General features: G+C 37.6%; 1 pseudogene; it reads left to right on the top strand.

Annotated features, from left to right (window-relative positions):
• Positions 1 to 425: 425 nt before the first annotated feature.
• Positions 426 to 11369, top strand: LOC139889994 (adenine DNA glycosylase-like; annotated as a pseudogene).
• Positions 11370 to 20132: the final 8763 nt, after the last annotated feature.

The raw sequence follows: 20132 nt of genomic DNA, 5'->3' as shown, positions 1-20132 counted from the left end.
CGACTAACCGTCGATCTCGGCATCGATTTAATGGGACGGTGAAGATCGACGACGGGCACCTAGTGCTCTAATAGTTCTTGTAGCTAGTGGAAGGACGTGACTCTACATATATATAGGTCGAGGAAGTCGGGCCCAAGTAGCAGAAAATATGATTGTCGTGCCCTAACCCAAACTGGGAATTGATACTTTCAAATTTGTTTTTGATAAATTCACACAAATTCACTAAACTACCTTTAGTGATGTGTTATATCAATTTTTCATTTCAAATTATTGGAGAATATAACTAAAAAATAACAACAAATATATGTGTATACTATATATTAAAAACATGTTTGGAAATATCACTTCCCAAACTTTAACCAAGTCAAACACGTGTAACAGAAGCGGGAAACACACCCAATTTTGCCTCCCTTCCAAATTCAAACATGAAGAACAAGAAACTTAACAACAACAACAACACTCTTGCAGATGCTAATATCGTAACCAAATCCAACAAAAGAACGCGTCAATCAAAACCTAAACAAGATTCTATTATCAACGACATAGAAGATGCTCTTAAATTTAATCAACACCAAGTTCACAAAATCAGGGCATCGTTGTTGAAATGGTACGATGATAACAAACGTGACCTTCCATGTCGTTGAATCAGCTCTGATGATGATGATGTTGATATTCATGTAAAAGCATATGCTGTATGGGTTTCAGAAATCATGCTTTAACAAACTAGGGTTCAAATTGTTATTGATTATTTCAATCGATGGATTCAGAAATGGCCCAGTGTTCATCACCTAGCTCAAGCTTCTATTGAGTATTTGTTTGTAACACCCGCGTTTTGGGTCTAGATGAAATGACCATTGTACCCTGGGAAATGGCGTAATTAGTGATTTTTATAATTATATGTTTATAATTATTTGGTTGTTTAGTTGAGACCAGTTTGTGACAAGGGTAACAGAATAGGTTCGTTTGTTTAATTTGGAATCCGTTAGGGTAGTCGAATTAAGTACGAAATATATCAGATAACTGGTAAATACCCGTGTGTTATGGGGTGTGGTTTTATAACCCAATATAAATAGCTTGAATCTGGATTATTCCATCATTTTCCCCAAATTAGAAATATTACTCCCGTACCTAACTCCTTCACTCTTGAAATCATAATTGATCTAAACTTGAATTTGGATTAAGAGACTTTAGAGACTGATTTCTAGCATCATTGTGAGCATCATCTCAGGTGATAAGAACAAGGAAGAAGCTCAGAAGTAAGATAACTGAGCTGTAGCTGGTAATCGGTGAGTGAGATTATCTCCGGGTGTAGTATAGAGTAGCAAGTTGTGCTACTATGTTATACTATTATAGTTGCTATGCTCAGTAGATATGTTGTAATAATGATCATCGTAGAGTTGCCATGCTAGTCGTAGGAACAGTTGTTCGTAGTGATAGTTGCTTAACAGTTGTGTGCACAAGTTGTAGTTGCCTGTTGGAACCTATTGTTGTTAGGTTCAGCTCAGAGAGGTCAACCTTGTTGTGGTTGGGTCCAGTTGGCTACTGTTTGTTGAGTATAGTGCTGAATGACGCATCACCTGCGTGTGGATTTACTATACTGGAGATTCAGTAGTAAGGACTTTCGGTAGACGCTAGACTGATCAGCTAGTGGTCGTGTGCTCGTACAAGCCGTCGAGTCTCTAGTTGGAGCATAGTTGCTAGTTGATTGTTGCCAGTTGATAGTTGCTAGTTATTAGTTGTCAGTTGCCTGTTATGGATTGTTGTAGTTGCTGTAGTTGTACAAGTTGGTACTGTATGCTAGATCTGTTAGATGATTCCATTCACTTAGTCTCGTGCTAACCCCCCTCACCTCATCCCTTGCAGGTTTTTGATCTTAGTGCTGGTAGGGACGGGAGTTGGGTTGACGATATGTTTGACAAGACGAACTCTGATGTCTTAACTTTTATAAATATGTAACTAGTTGTTTAACGTAACACCGGTGGTTTGTAATAAGTAACTAGCTAATGATTTGTGATAATCATGTTCGTAATTAACTAAGGGTATTTATGTGAATTAAGACTTCCGCTGTGATTTAAAAAAAAAATCAGGGTGTTACAACTTTGTGACACCGCTGATTTTTTTTTTTTTTTTATAAATACGTGGCGGAAGCTTTAACGTTAATTAAACCATTACAATAATATAAACATATTTTATTACATAACTAGTGTCACGTGACGTTTCAACAAAAGTTTAGTTTTATAGGAAAAGACACATCAGAGTTGGCTCCTGTCAAACATAACATCAGCATGCCCCGTCTTCTCCCCAAAAGCATCATCTCTACAAAAGCTAATAACCTGCAGGGAGGAGATGGAGGGGAATTAGCACGAAGCTAAGTGAGTACGACTAACCACAGGCAATAGTATACAGAACAGTTATACTAATCATGTCACAAAGAGCTAACACACAGACATCACCCAAGTGCCGTCCACAGAGACTCTGGCGGCTCGGCCAAACCATTAACCACCAGTTGATCGGGCTGGGGCTTACCAGAAGTTCCTCCACCACCGTATGTATATACATAATCCACACGCGACGGACGCGTCATTCACATATATATACACCACGGCTGTCTAGGCTACCACAGAGGAACCCAACCTGCAGGTTGATCTCTCCTACCGAGGCTACCACACAATAGGGACGCACTGGGCTCCAGCAGACAAGCATCAACTAACATGCAGTCATCTCAAGTACTAACTAACCACAACAATAAGTACAACTAACTAGCATGGCAGTCATAATATAACATGCTACTCTATACTAAATTCCACAGTTAGTCCCACTCACCGATTACCAGCAAACGAGAAGGTGTTCAGCTATCTAATCACTGAACCTTCTCTTTCTCCTTTTCTCCTGAGAAATACATATACACGAGTTAGTTTATGTCCATAAACACCAAATAACACAAATATAGAAATTTTGTCAGAAAAATCTGTCCGCTAAAATTTTTCTGTTTAACACTTATGCACTTTTGAAATTTTCATCAAAATCTCAAAATACAAACGGGCAGCATAACGGCTAGAAATCAACACTTGGTAAAATTTCCACTGCCCAAGACACTCGGTCGACTGTCAGAGACAGTCGGCCGATTGTCTACACACACTCGGCCGATTGACAAGTCACTCGGTCGATGGTCTTTCACAGACACACTCGGCCGTGGGTCTCACTCACTCGGTCGATGGTCGAGTCAGTCGGTCGAGTGTCTCGAGACACTCGGCCGACCGTGTTCATCTGCAGAAGCTGAAGCCAAAGTGACGGGTTTCACCCAAATTCATCCAATTCTTGCTCTAGAGCTCGATTTTTACCTCAAAACTGACCAAATCTAAGACACTATACATCAAGAAACATAAACCCACAAGATTTGGACTCAAACAACATCAAATTCATGGGTTTTGACACAAAATCAAGCTTTTTACAAAACTTACACAAAACTATGAATTTAACCACGAATTGAACACAAAAACATATGTTTCTTACCTTGTTAGAATCAGTAGACAACAAAGAACACGATTCCAAGAACAATTTGAGCTCAAGAACTAGTTTTAGCAATTAGGGTTTCATAGGATGGAGAGGTGAGTGAACGGGTGGGTTTGGGGAATTTTCTAGAAAATGGAAGAATAACCCTCCCACCAAACACTTATGAGTCTTAAAACTCATACATCACAACACACGGGTATTTATTAGTTATCTGATATCTTTCGTACATCATTTGGCAACCCAAACGAAGTCCAAATTAAATAAACAAACCTGTTCTGTGACCCTTGTCACAAATTGTTCCTAACCACGTCATCAAATAACAATAAATGTTAATTAAAATAAAAACATATAAAACCACACAACGGCAAAATAGACCATTTCAACTAGGCCCGATTCAAGGATGTTACAAACTTGGTATTAGAGCATAGGTTTGGCCGCATGTACATTGTGTTGAATGTCATGTTCCCAAACCTTGTGTTGTGTCAAACATATATGAGGGAACGGGTTAAGTGAATGTAGGGATTACATGTGTTAGTTGATAGGTACTAACATGTTTTCCACTAAGAGTTTGTGTGAGATGTTGTGGTAGTGCAGATATGGCAGATAATACAGGAAACGCAACTGGTCCGTCAGCCCCCGGAACATTCAGAGCCCCAGATGAAGACGGATATGTGTCAGAAGAGGATCCGCAGGAACAAATTTTAGATTTGCAAAGTAAGTTAAAGGAAGCACGTGATCGAATAAGGGAATTAGAACAACGTCAGGTAACCGTGAATCCAAGTGGTAGTGTACTGAATCAGACGATTAGTAGGTATCTGGTGCAGTCAAATAATTATCAGCAAATTGGAAGTGCTTTCCAACAACAGCAATGGTTACCACCTCAATATCAGTTTCCTTAACAGTATCAGATGTCACCTCAGTTTAATCAACAGTTCCCAAATCAGATGTGGGGTCCGTATTGTAGCGACCCGACAAAATCGTCATTGACGGCGCCGTCTACTTAGGTCCCGTTACGTGGTCATAAGTCTTTAAAACAACGTTTGACCAAAAGATATGTCGCATTCATTTCAAATGTAAAGATTGTTCAAAGTTTACAAGAATAGTTCCACCACAAGTTGCGTTACAAAGTTATAAGTACAAATGAAACTTATGCGACACAATTTAAAAGTAGCCAAAAGACGCTCCATGTATGCATATATACTCGACATCCAATGCAAGTATCAAAATAAAGAGCGGAAGCATGTATCATGTATCGTTCAAGGACCTGAGAAAAACATAGAAATCTGTCAACGAAAATGTTGGTGAAATCATAGGTTTGAGTAAGTAAGTACAAGTGAACCACAAGATTTGCAACAATGAGATAATAGTAATACATTCCAAAAGTTTGTTTCGCGAGCACCCAATTATCAATGCTTAACATTCCTTCCATAGAACCCCATCACAATAGTGTTTGAACATACACTGTTTCTCGAAAATATATTTCATTCGTAAACGGTAGCGAACCGTTTGAATGAGGGTTTGTCAAACCCATATGGCCATATAACATAAGTTCTCGCTTACACCCGGCAAGTGTAACTAATGATAATCGAATTGAGGATTTTTGTTCAAACTCGTATGTAGAATGTTTGTTTTCCTGTACTTGTGTTCACTTAGTAAAACGAAACGTTTATGTTTTTCTCATCCCAAATGTAAGTGCAAAAGAGTAAACGTGGGACTATGATCTCACCTTGAGTGCACGTATGAAAAGTACTTCACAAAAATAACGTGTGCGAAGGATAGTGCTAGTCTTGACCTAAACAAATAGGTCGTATCAATAACGGTAAACACGATAGGTCAAAGATGTTCAATTAGTCCTATGGCTCGTTACGACTCGATTATGTAGCATGTGAATCAAATTGTCAAGTTTCATGCAAGATACAAGTACAGAAACAAGTTAGGAAGGTTGCATAATCATTTGGTTAAGTTTGACAAAAAGTCAAACTTTGGTCGGTCAAAGTCAATGAAAGTCAACACGTTCGGGTCGGGTCCCGAACTATTTTTCTGAGGTTTTTATTCATATATAAGCATGTTAGAACAAGTCTCATGTGAATCGGAGGTCCAGAGTGTGCCAAACATTTTTCGTATTTTGACCAAGGAGGTCAGAAACTGGACACGGCTTAGGCCGCGCCGCGGCCCCAAATTGTCGCGCCGCGACAATACACGGGAACTGGTACCTGGTCAGTCTCAAATGTCCAAGTCTCAATTCCAAACACTTTCAAGCATAACTCGCAAACCGCTAATACTTAGAACTCGTATCTTATATCGTTAGAAAGGTAATTTGACAAAGAACACATCTAAATACATTTCACCAACCAAAAATGTTATTTGTAACAATCGGATTTCCAAAGTAAATGATCAATTAATGCACACATTTAATACACAAATTTGATAAATGCACATTTATGATTCGGGCATTTAATGCATACATATAATATGCCGTTTTGTAGGTAATCGAGCATACAATCCAATTAAACACTTACCAATAATAATCCATGGCATTCAATGCATCAAAAGTCCATTTCAAGTTCATCAAACCCTATCCCAAATTCACCAAAATCAATAATCAAGTTCATGAAGTTTTCTAAGGCAACCTACACATCAAATTGAAGCTAGTGATGCTAGTAACACAATTAAAACATCAACTTTTAACATCTAACAACATATGATCATCCTAAATTCAAGAACAACACAACAAAATTCAAGTTCATGCTAGTTACACTAAAACAACGAGATCGAGCATATAAATCATATATTCATGTTAGACTTGAGCCATAGACACTAATTAACACTTTTATAAGTTAAAAACATCAAGAACGCAAAATCTAGTGATTTTAGAAAGTTACCCAAATGTAATGAAATCGGTATGGAATCGAAGAGGAAGATGCAAGGATCACGAATTTGCAATTTGTTTTGTTGCTAGCTTCCTAATCCGAATTTAGATGATGGATTCTTGTTGGTGTTCTTGAGAGAAAAAGGGAGTAGAAGAAAGATGGAGATGTTGAAATGAGGGGAGGAGGTTGAAGGTTTGACTAGTTGACCTAGTCAAATCTTTGGCCTCTTGGCAAGTTTAGTCCCTCTAATTTGGATCGGGTGCGTGAATTACCTAAACGAGATAATTTAAAACGCGTATTAACGGGAGATGTTATAAACATATAACGGAGTTTAAATTAGTATAACGGAAAAGTAAATGGAAAAAGGCGGGATGTTACACGTATCAGACGCCGATGTTTCAACAACCAAAGAAATGTACCTTCAAACAGTTTCTGAATTGTAATCCACCAGAGTACTCAGGAAGTTCTAACCCAACGGTAACACTTAACTGGTTAAGAGAGATAGAAAAGGTTTTTGAGGCATGTCAGTGTGAACCAGAATTGCAGGTTATTTATGCTAGTCGTATGCTGAAGAATAGGGCAATGGTTTGGTGGGATACGGTTATTTCTAGTATACCGAAAGAGCAAGTGAACATGATTACTTGGGAACAATTTTATAGTAAAGTTTGTGAGCAGTATTGTTCGTCCTATGACCTTAATTGAATTAAGACGGAATTTATGGCAATGAAAATGACACCTCAGATGACGATAGATGAGGTGATTGAGCAGTATATGGATAAATTAAGGTTTGTGCAACAATGGGTTCCAGATGAGCAGTCCAGAATTCAGCACTTTGTTAACATAATTTTACCAGAGTACAGAACAATGGTTAGGATGGCGACGACGTTATCGCAAGCGTTTGTTATGGCCAAGATGGTAGAGGATGATGTCAGAGCAGCAAGGAATAGAATAGTAGGTTATGAGACGTCACAACAAGATCAGGTGATGAGTCATTCAGACTCTAGGTCAAGGAAGTCTGTTAAGTTGAAACATAAGAGTGGGTCAGCATCAAGTCAAAATTCTTGGTGTTATAGTTGCAGATCATCTCATAGTGGTACTTGTTCAGATTCAACCAAAAGATGTTTGAGATTTGGTATTGTGGGACACGAGATTCGGATGTGTTCGTTCCAAGAGGATGTATGTTGGAGATGTCATCAAGTGGGGCATATGTCAGCTCAGTGTCCGTATGTAAGAGGATTAGGTTTTGGGGCGGGGCCAGGAGCGCAGTCGGGATCAGTAGGTGGATCTTCTGGTTCTCCAGTTGGGCAGAAAAGAAAGAATCCACCTACGGAAACAGCAAGAGCTTATCAGATGGTTGCAGATGCAGATGTTGAATATGATGTGAATACAGGTATGCTTCAAAATCCTTGTATTGTTTAGTTATATACATGTATATGATTGGGTGTATATATATGTGTGGTAGATTAGTAGATCTTGATAGTAGTGTAAGATTTATTTTGTTGCATTATGTTGTTTATGTTTTGGTTGTGACCCTTCTGTGCCATGTGGGGTAAGGGTGACCCTTAGGTTGACTTTTTGGGATTGAGAACTGTGACTTGGATAGAGATGCGTTGATTATGTTTGTGTAGTGGACTTTTGGACGACATGAAGTTGTTGGATAGTGGCATGAGTATGATTGTTATGACGGTATTTTCTAAGCTTGTTGGATGTATGATCTGGTTGATAGATTATATTTGGATGATTGATAGACAAGGTTTGAGTAACTATGATTGGACAGATGTTGTGATTGATTAGTCATAAAGTAGTTAAATTAATTACCGATGCTTATTGAGGAAATTGATTGGACATAAGTTAGTGAATGAGACAAGTAGAATTTTTCCGTTACGAGCAACTCAGAATGAAGGTATGATTTAGGATAATATGCTTGTGTCTGGCCAACAGAAGTATAATGTGATAAAGCATATGGAATTTCTGGGAAGCTGAAGGAAAATTAGGCGGCCTGTGCTATATTGGATTGTGATGTGACTGGATATGAGACGAATAACCTGTGAAGTTCTGTTGACTTACGAGACAATTTCGTGGACCTAGGTATAGATTTTAGCATGATGACTAATTCTATTGCCTAAGCTTTGGATAATTGGGAAAAGTGGACTGTATAAAGAGTTGAATTGGATGACAGATCTTGAAAATTATGATACGGAATGGCGAAGAAACACGAATTTGACTCTGATTATTTGACTTGATAGTGTAATTTGTGGGCTTAAGTGGATTAACGGACGTTGATCGATGAAGATTGTGACAAGTTATTTGGTATCGGGAGTGTATTAATGTCAGGAATCTCATTTCCTATGCAATTGTGGTGGATATTGTCGATATCGGGGATAAGATCGATAAAGTTAACCGTGTCTTTTGGCGGTGCGAGTAACAATTTTTGGGTTTGTTGACCATAGTTGACCCGATTCCGAGGACGGAATCTCTTTTAAGGAGGGTAGATTTGTAACACCCGCGTTTTGGGTCTAGATGAAATGACCATTGCACCCTGGGAAATGGCGTAATTAGTGATTTTTATAATTATATGTTTATAATTATTTGGTTGTTTAGTTTAGACCAGTTTGTGACAAGGGTAACAGAATAGGTTCGTTTATTTAATTTGGACTCCGTTAGGGCAGTCGAATTAAGTACGAAAGATATCAGATAACTGGTAAATACCCGTGTGTTATGGGGTATAGTTTTATAACCCAATATAAATAGCTTGAATCTGGATTATTCCATCATTTTTCCCAAATTAGAAATATTACTCCCGTACCTAACTCCTTCACTCTTGAAATCATAATTGATCTAAACTTGAAATTGAATTAAGAGACTTTAGAGACTGATTTCTAGCATCATTGTGAGCATCATCTCAGGTGATAAGAACAAGGAAGAAGCTCAGAAGTAAGATAACTGAGCTGTAGCTGGTAATCAGTGAGTGAGATTATCTCCGGGTGTAGTATAGAGTAGCAAGTTGTGCTACTATGTTATACTGTTATAGTTGCTATGCTTAGTAGATATGTTGTAATAATGATCATCGTAGAGTTGCCATGCTAGTCGTAGGAACAGTTGTTCGTAGTGATAGTTGCTTAACAGTTATGTGCACAAGTTGTAGTTGCCTGTTGGAACGTATTGTTGTTAGGTTCAGCTCAGAGAGGTCAACCTTGTTGTGGTTGGGTCCAGTTGGCTACTGTTTGTTGAGTATAGTGCTGAATGACGCATCACCTGCGTGTGGATTTAATATACTGGAGATTCAGTAGTAAGGACTTTCGGTAGACGCTAGAATGATCAGCTAGTGGTCGTGTGCTCGTACAAGCCGCCGAGTCTCTAGTTGGAGTATAGTTGCTAGTTGATTGTTGCCAGTTGATAGTTGCTAGTTATTAGTTGTCAGTTGCCTGTTATGAATTGTTGTAGTTGCTGTAGTTGTACAAGTTGGTACTGTAAGCTAGATCTGTTAGATGATTCCATTCACTTAGCCTCGTGCTAACCCCCCTCACCTCATCCCTTGCAGGTTTTCGATCTTAGTGCTGGTAGGGACGGAAGTTGGGTTGACGATATGTTTGACAAGACGAACTCTGATGTCTTAACTTTTATAAATATGTAACTAGTTGTTTAACGTAACACTGGTGGTTTGTAATAAGTAACTAGCTAATGATTTGTGATAATCATGTTCGTAATTAACTAAGGGTATTTATGTGAATTAAGACTTCCGCTGTGATTTAAAAAAAAAAAAAAATCAGGGTGTTACATTGTTTTTATGCTTATTGATACAATTGTTATGGTTATGTTTTGCTCCCTAAGAACACAAGAAAAGAGCTTTTACTAAGAACCTAACTGATTTCTCCCTTTAGGACAAAGATCCATTACTATGTTGTATCAGTACTTTCCACTATGATTCAATGAGACTTCCCACAGAGTAAGTAGGCATAAAGATGGGTTAGATTACAGTGGAAAGCGCAGACAGCAGGAAGGATTTCCGGCAATAAATTACAAAATTTTAAAACTTCCAAGAGAGGAATTTGTATATTTAGGGACTATTTACACTAAAATTACACTTTTTATTTTGTTTACAATCATTGTAGTATTTTTTTTGAATATTTTATATTTTTTTCCCACAGGAGGTGAATGAGATGTGGGCAGGATTGAGTTATTACAGACGGGCACGATTCTTGTTGGAGGTCAATTTCATTTTCTTGAATTTTGTGTTTGATACTTCGATTAAACAAATAATTTGAAGTTATTATTGTTATGTTAGGGAGCTAAAATGATTGTTGAAGAAGGAGGTCGATTTCCTAGATCGGTGAATGATCTTCGTAAGGTTAAAGGAATAGGAGAATACACAACTGGTGCAATTGCCTCTATAGCCTTCAACGAGGTTGGTAGTTAGAAAAATAATTCTTCGATTTCTTGTTTGTGTACGCGTTTGTAATCCTAACGCATGTTATTTATCTAGGCAGTTCCTGTGGTTGACGGAAATGTTATTAGGGTGATGCAAGATTAAAGACAATATCTGCAAACCCTAAAGACAACACAACTGTCAAAAACATATGGTGCGTTTTACTTTTCAAATACGTCTTCCTTTTAAGATAACGTTTAATTGATGTTTAACGATGATACTTTAACAGGAGCAGTGGCGGAACATTGTGGAGACGGGGCGGGGCACGCCCCAGCTGGTTTTTTTTTTTTTTTTAAATTTACACTAAAAAATAAAAAATTTACTAAAAAATAACGTTTTTTTAGTGTTCGCCCCAGCCGTCATTGAAAAATTTAATAAAATTTTAAACCCGCCCCATCTGTGGTTGGGTTCAAGTTCCGCCACTGAACAGGAGACTAGCGGGGCAACTAGTTGATCCTCATAGGCCTGGCGATTTCAACCAGACACTTATGGAACTCGGTGCAACATTATGTACTCCGTTAAACCCTAGTTGTTCATCATGCCCATTGATGATTTTTTAAAGAATTCGCTTGGTTTAAGGGTTAATCAAAAGTCTAATATTGTTATAAGAGAAGAAGTGGGAGACTATGTACATATTTTTACTCATATTCGTCTCAAGATGTATATCGAGCTACTGGTTCTACGCTCACAACGTATTTTATTTTAATGTTTATTTAATAGAAATGTATCATTCTAATCAGGGGCAAGTGTGTAGGACAAGGGGGCGGCCCCCAGTGGAATTTTTTTTTTCAGTGTAAAATTTTTGAGTTTTTCGACTTTGACCCCGGTGATTTTTTTTTTTTTTCCCCAAAACCTACATATTTTGTCCCAAAACCTTCAAATTTTACCCAAAATTCTCCAACTTTTGCCCCAAATTTTTCAAATTTTGCCTTAAAATCTCCAACTTTTGCCCTAAAATCTTCAAATTTTGTCCAAAAAAATTACCGCGGTTTAAATTTTTTTTTGCCCCCGGTGAAAAAAATCCTAGTTTCACCACTGATTCTAATGTTAGTATAGGAGATCTTACCCACGATGATATAATCTTATGGGTCAAATGGGTAAAAAGACAAGCTATAAAGAAAACGAACAATGGGCTGAAAGTTGCCCATCTCGTGCTTTTTTTTTTTTTTGAAAGGCAAGTTTGCATCAGTCCGGACCGAAGCCTAGTCATCATTTGCACACACACACGCGCTTTCGGGCAGGAAACCCGAACCACACTCTGAGGATCCGACCCTTTAACCATCCCGAGGGGCAGGCGGGCCGGATCTTAGTCCCGGAGCGGGTCGGTAAAACCTTCCGTTTGGGCCACCTTCAAGGAATATATTTCAATTCCTAGAGCGGGTGACGAGGCTCAAACCCGAGACGACCTCTAGCCCTGCGAGTACACAAGTGTAACCGCGATACCATTGAAGCAATGCTTCGTTGGTGCCCATCTGGTGCTTATAATGTCTACAAACTCCTAAATCCTAACAATATCGTTTTACAAACATGTAGTTGTCTAGGCTAACTTTTGTTATTGTTTGGTTACAGATTTGAACAGAACGAAGGACAAAGGACTCGTGTCATATAACTTATAAGTATGTAGATACCAAAACCATTGACACCCTGGGATTATCAACTGGAGTTAGAAAGATAAACATGTTGTGGCTTTAAAGCTTATTATTATTGCCAATATATAACACTTTTTATAATTATAATCTGCTCATTGAACTCTAGGTTTAGGCCTTTTAGATACCCCTTGTCAAGATATGGAATTTCTACAAAACTTGTTTTTACCTTTTCATTATTATATCAGTTATACTATGTTTTTATATTCATTACTATTACTATTACTATGTACTAATTTTTGTGCTTTGAAACTCTATGGTTCACTGAATGATGAAAGATGATGTTTAATTATGGTCTTTGACAAAAACGCTAGCTGAATATACGCAGGCTTACGATATGGTCCAAAAGTTTAAATAGAGTAGAGCAAGTCTTGTATCAAGATAAACCAGACTTGATCACACTAGGAAACCTGGCCAGGGTGCAAATTTTGCTTCTCAAGACGGTTTCCAGTTGAAGCTATTTGTTGCTTCAATTCAATTTATGTGATACATTGCATTGATATAAAATTACTAGATAGGAAATTTGGCTAGAATTACTCCTCATGTACTAAATGGTTCAAAATTGGAGACCAATTGGAATTTTGCCACTTATCGATATTAAAAGATGTTCGTTTGTGTTACGTATTGTTAAAAGGAAAAACAAAAGAAATTACTAGTCCCACATAGGTTGCAAATAAATGTGATTCGAAAATATTTAAATGCTATTTCGACTTAACTTTTCGCCGGTCTAGTAATGTAGATCTATGATCTAAGTGGAGGCATTATCCTTGTTAAAGGATGACTTTCCTGAACTACAAATTAGTCAGGATAAAGCCCAAGTCATGTGGGCTCGGCATTTAACTCAAAAAGATTCAAGATATCACCCGGATTTCGATTATCGGGATAAAGCTCAAATCATGTGAGCTTAGCTTTTTTTTTTTTTTTTTTTTACTAAAATTGATACAACTAATGTTCAATCCAACAATAACTTTTTATATTAAATGATCTATAATACTTTTTATATTTTATGATTTTTTATTTGCAAAATAATGATAACTTATATAAATAACGTAAAACGTTTTCGAAAGAAAAACGTCTTCAACGAATGTTAAAAGCCGAAAACCGATCAGGGCCGTACCCAGAAAGCGGCACAACAAAACAACTATTCATACCGAGCCTCCCATACAAAACCATACATAAACTGAAACTTGTTGATCCAAACAAAACACAAGAACCCAACAAGAATAGGGCATGACATGAAACAAAACCATACAAACCTAGAAAAGCTTGAAAAAAAGAACCACAAACGTGTAGAATAATAAACCTACGGGACGACCTTGATCATTTTACTGTCGACGATCTCCCGTCAAAAATCTTTTCCGGAGCGATTTTTTATCTCGAGAGAGAGAACCTTCGAATTGCCCGATGAAGGTGGGATTCGACCTTGATCCACTAATCTTTGAAAGTAACTATTGTTCGATGAGGCTAGAACGGCTTCCTTTGATCCAACTCTGTTGACATCATGCGAACCCATAAACATTATATTTATTATTTTATGATCTATAATACTTTTTGTTCAATACTATATTCTATATTTTATGATATAAAATGTATAAGGATATTAACGATTAAGGATTTTTATTAAAATTTAAAGGGAAATAATAACAAGTTTTGTTTTATACGTTCAGAATTATTTAAAGTATGTTATGTAGCTACTCATAAATTTATAAAAGTAACAGATTTACCTTTGAAAAAAGGTATGAAAGGTTTATTAGCAAAAAAAGTAATATCTTGTGTTATACTTGGGTATCCGACTCCATATGTGAGCCGACTAGTTTCAGAACAATTATTCGATAATACTTTATATCATGAAAAAGAGGATTATAGCAAATGAACAAGTTGGGTTTACATCTTTTCTACCCACCTTCGACCACCAACAAAATATATCATGAATCAACCAAAAATATAACCACCTTCAGTTTGATTTAACAAAATATAACATGAATGAACAATTTTTTTTTAGCAAAACTAAGTTATATTTATCATGAATCAACAAAATATATGGTTTGATTTAACAAACCATCATTGTTGACCATTGTCAGTAACCACATTCGGCCACCAACAGCACCGCCACAGCCAACACCGCCACCGCCCCATCCAACAGCAATGGCCACCGCCGTCGACCACCACTGTCACCAGCGTTGGTTTGAAAGAAAAAAAAGAAATTACAGATGCGTTTTTCCCAACAAAAAAGTTCTCTTTTTTTCCAAAAAAAAGGAAAAAAGTCAGAATATATCTATATACTTGTTGACATCCTGAAATGAGCCGGATTGTGTTTCCTAACCATGTAATGTGGGTCTTATATATGTGGCTATATATAAAACCCCAATGCTCCCTTAATCAAGTACTTGCACCATTTGAAGTCACATGTTTAATATGAAGGGTTGAATAGTTGACTAACTCTCTCAACATGCATATGCATGTTTATGGGACTAACATTTGGTATCAAGAGGGTGTCTGATCTTTTCAAACCTCGATCCTGGTCTAAAAGCATGGTTGTGTTTGAATATTTTATCCAAATTCGTCACCAAATTCCAATTTACTTTACTGTATCTTATCTTTTATTTTCATCTTACATCAGATCTGATTTTCTGTTTACAACAACAAAATCCAAAATCATCATAATATCACTATATCTGCTCCTATTTTAATTGCAAGAACACACTGCACCTTTATTCATATATTTCGACATTCACTTATTTTCAGATCTGTTTTACATTGCAAAAGAACATAGCACATATTCATACATATCAATATACAACAAATCACAAATCTGTGTGTGTATGGTTGTATTATTTCCTTTACTTGTTGCTGCTAACTTTTGTTTAAACATTTTAACCGAACACGCACATAAAACTGCTACATCATCTAGTGTTCGTCTTTTTTTTTCTTCTTCATCATCAATTTTTTTGGGGGGTTTCTTTTTGCTTTTGCTAATGAAACACCAAAATAAAGTCAGATCTGAGTCCCTAGATGTTTGTTCTACCTTTGTGAACCTTTCAATCGAACCAAAACACAAGAAAATTTCCAGATTGAAACTTTTTTCGGTCAACAATTCGATTGGAACCATCTGTGATGTTTCAGATAATGATAATGATTCACGAAGCCAAGGAATGTGATTTAAAACATCTTTCTTGTGGAAATCCTAAACCCAAAACAAGCTAGAAATCAATTTTGATTTTCATGTTCTTGAAGAATATGTTTAATGTTTCTTCATTTGAATCTGGTTTTTTTGTTGCTCGAAAAAAGTTGGTGCTCGAAAAACCTTCAACCTCGCAAACATATCAGCTCGAAATAAACTCCATATGCTCGAAAAACACCTGCTGCTCGAAGATCATTCTGCTCGAATATCCTTAAGCTCGAAATCTTTCTTGCTCGAACTCTCCATAAGCTCGAAATCTTTTTGCTGTCCGAGAACTAGTTTCTGCTCAAAATAAGGCTGCTCGAAATGATGGGTGTAAAAAAAAAATGGGTGCTCGAAAAAAAAAAAAAAACTTAATGCTCGAAATAAAATTGGATCAGTGATGGTGATATTGTTTTTGTTAATAAGATGATGTACAAGATGATGGTGATGGAGTAATTGAAATAGGATCCTGTATAAATACTCAGTAATATACTCGGTCAAAAAGGAGGTGCTGGTCACGTGGGGTTTGTCTAGAAAAATGGATGTCACGTGTTTTGTCACAAAGAGAATACGTGAATCTTAATTCAACATATTTTATTTGGTCCAATTGATTTCTACAACATTCTTTTTTGAGTTGTGTTTGGTGGTGTATACTTAACCAATTTAACCAATTTCGGTTGAGGTGTTAACAGAGATTTCACGGTCGTTATCAGATTTTGATCGGTTTCTCACGATTGCAAAGGCGAATCATGTAACGAAACCTAACGAAGTTGATATTCTATTAAATTTTGGACTTTAAAGGAGACTGACGGATTCAATTACCGAATCCTCTCCGATTCAATTAATATTGTTACTGGAGACTAAAGGATTTGGTGATTTTTTTACCGAAAAAATTCATCATGCCTAAAACATCATCCAATTCAAAATGATGCTTTTTTGCAACAAGTTCATCATTTTGGGGGGGAGAAATGCATTATGGTTGATGTTCAATATGATTTCAATACACTCGGTATTGGACTCGCGCTTCATATCATGATTTCTATACACTCAGTATAGGACTCGCGTTTCAGATAATGACTTCCATACACTCCGTATGGGACTCGGTCTTCAAAGACAAAGTCAAAGCACTCTTTCTGGCGATAAAACATCTGTAATGATCAAGAAAGTTGAAACATCTTGCAAGAGGGTTTCGTATGTAATTTTCAGAGGGTTTTGTTCGCAATCGACGCCAAGACATCTGTAATGATGAAACATCTTCCAAGAGGGTTTTGTATGTAATTTTCATAGGGTTTTGCTCGCAATCGACGCCAAAAACATCTGTAATGATGAAACATCTTCCAAGAGGGTTTCGTATGTAATTTTCAGAGGGTTTTTCTCGCATTCGATGCCAAAACATCTGTACTAATGAAACAACTTCCAAGAGGGTTTCGTTGTAATTTTCAGAGGGTTTTGCTCGTAACCGATGCCAAGGAGGTGCTTCCAAGAATTCAAAGTGTTATTTACACATGAAGTGGTGCTTCGACTATGACTCTTGTATATGTACGTTGCAAGACTCGAGTTTAAAGAAAGAATTGTTTGATTAGGGGGGAGCTAGAGATTCAAATAAGATCCTATATCATATGGGGAGTTATTCAAATCATGCTATATAAACCAATAGCATTCAACGGATATCTAGGGAGGAGATTGTTGCCTAGCAATCGACAAAGGTTGAAGTTGATAAAAGCTAATAGCAATTGATTGAGACTTTGAAAGAAAGGTCTCATGTACTTTCAGGGGGAGCTTCTAGAGTTTCGACATTTCGTCTCAAATCAAGCAAATTTTACAAGCTATTCACAACAGATATCTAGGGAGGAGATTGTTGTCTAGCGATCGACAAAGGTAGACGTTGATGAAAGCTTCAAGACGTATCACAACTAAGTCAAGGGGGCAGGTTACTCGATAGTGATCGACAGTGATGAAGTTGGTGATTTGATAATTCATTCCGCTGTGCACCACTCTGATAAGACCATTGAAGAATCAAGACGAATATCAGATCTGGGATTCAAGATTTGACGACACATACTTAATTTGAATAGGAATTAGTTAGTTTGCACTAGTGATTCCTTTTAAGTAATTTTGTATGTACTTTTATATGTAATTTTAACAGGGAGCAATTTTTCAAACACAATCTATCTCATGGGGGGAGATTGTTGACATCCTGAAATGAGCCGGATTGTGTTTCCTAACCATGTAATGTGGGTGTAACAACCCAAACACAACCCACGACTAAACCACGTGAAAATACGGAGTAAAAAAAAAAATTTCTGTTGCTGCAACTCGCGCGCCGCGCCCCATTCCTGGCGCGCCGCGCCAAAACGGGCTGTCCCCGGGACTTTTTAATGCGAAAATGTTTGACTAGTTCCCGACATATTTAGGCAAAACGCTTTTAACCACATGTTCAATATATGAAAACTAACACGAATCAAACATAAAATGATGTTTTACAAACCCGGGCCCACATACGCCCAAATTACCCTTTGAGTACAAAAATACAAGTTCGACCACAAAAGTTTACGTTCCAACAAAAACTACGAGCATGATGTTGGGGATAAACTACCCAAATCCTAGGTCGAATCCAAAAGTAAGCCAATCAAGCATCAAAAGGGATAATCATCTAATCCCGAGCATACCCTTGCCACGTCCGCCTTCGAACCTAAAAATGTAAACAACGAGAGGGTAAGCTAATGCTTAGTGAATGCAATACTTATACATATACATATGTAATTTACCTACACGCATCCACTTACAAACCATATATACAATGATAAACGAGCTAGCATCAACAAACACACGACTAGCAATAACGTTAGTATAATAATCAACACAATAATATACTAAACATAAAAGGCATAAACACGCTAACCGTTCACCGCTTGCTACTACCGACTTGTAGCCGACCAAGTTCATCGAGTCTCACTCGTATCATGTCACCGACTTGTGACTCGTCATATGGTGTCACCGACTTGTGAATCACCATGTAGCATCACCGACTTGTGAAGCCCCACCTAGTGTCACCGACTTGTGAACACTAAGTAATGTCACCGACTTGTGACTCATCATAAGGCGTCACCGACTTGTGAACGCCGTGTGGCATCACCGACTTGTGAAGTACCACCAAGTGTCACCGACTTGTGAACACTATAGGGTGTCACCGACTTGTGCACCACCCGCCATTACATATGAGGCCACCGACTTGTGAACCTCCAAGAGGTGTCACCGACTTGTGAAGCACCACTAAGTGCCACCGACTTGTGAGCACTATGAAGTGTCACCGACTTGTGAATCACTTCCCCGACCTAAGGCATCACCGACTTGTGATCCATCACAAAGTGTCACCGACTTGTGAACACTAATAGGTATTACCGACTTGTAATCACCTAACGAACATCTAATAAGGGTCACCGCCTTGTGAACCACCATGAGGTGTCACCGACTTGTGAGGCACCTAGCGAGATACTACCGACCCGTAGTTCTCTTCACCCAAATCCCAAATAAGTCACCAACTTGTGACATAACATCCAATACTCACGAAGTGGCGCCAAAGGCCCACATCGCGTACGAGTAAATAAACCACATACATACATGTATAAATATTCCACTCACCTTGAACACTTGAAGAACGTATCCGCGATCTTACTTCTTCCACCGACTTCACGCAAATCACCTACGCAAAGTATCAATGCAAATAAGCTACACAAAATGCTTATTCGACTCGAACAACACTTATGTTCTTCTAGAACATCCTATTGACCAACTTTGACCAAAGACCATTTTTCGCTCGAAAACCTTCATAATCACAAATGACTTGTGATTATGCCTCAACAACATCATTTAAACATGGTTTGGTCATTTGATCACTCATTTAAACACACGACCCGCCCATTTGGTCCTAAAGTGTGTTTTACACCCTAATATGCATAAAACGATACTCACAAGTCCAAAACTTATGAAATCACATCCCGCGCTCCCGAAATAGCTAATCTTAACTCTTTTAGCCCTTAAATGCCATTTATAGGGTCGTTTACTCAAAAACCCATTTTGACCTAAAACTAGTCAAAACACCAAATTGTAAGTTTACACCTCTAATCACCAACAATCCAAGTAGCTAGTGATTTCATCAACTAATTTAGTTTTACAAACCCACCAACAATGGTTACTAACACCACTTACTAATTCAATCATCCAATTATCAACTAGTGGGTTTACTCAAGAACACCCTAATCAAAACCCCAATTATAAACACTAATCATAATATGAAAACTTGGAGTTAGGACTTACCAAAACAACCAAAATGTGGCTAAGAACGATGTGCACAACTTTAACACTTGGACTTTAAATCGATTCGTGCTCCTTCTTCTTCAAATTGCCTAATCTCTCACTAGAAATCTCTCCCTCTCTAAGAATGAAATGAGAGTGTTTATGGACTTGAAATATGATCCAAAACTAGATCCAAAACTGATCTAAAAGCCACAAAT

Source organism: Rutidosis leptorrhynchoides, chromosome 2, assembly GCF_046630445.1.
Source record: "Rutidosis leptorrhynchoides isolate AG116_Rl617_1_P2 chromosome 2, CSIRO_AGI_Rlap_v1, whole genome shotgun sequence".
Taxonomy (NCBI): domain Eukaryota; kingdom Viridiplantae; phylum Streptophyta; class Magnoliopsida; order Asterales; family Asteraceae; genus Rutidosis; species Rutidosis leptorrhynchoides.
This window is presented reverse-complemented; position numbering and strand designations above follow the sequence as displayed.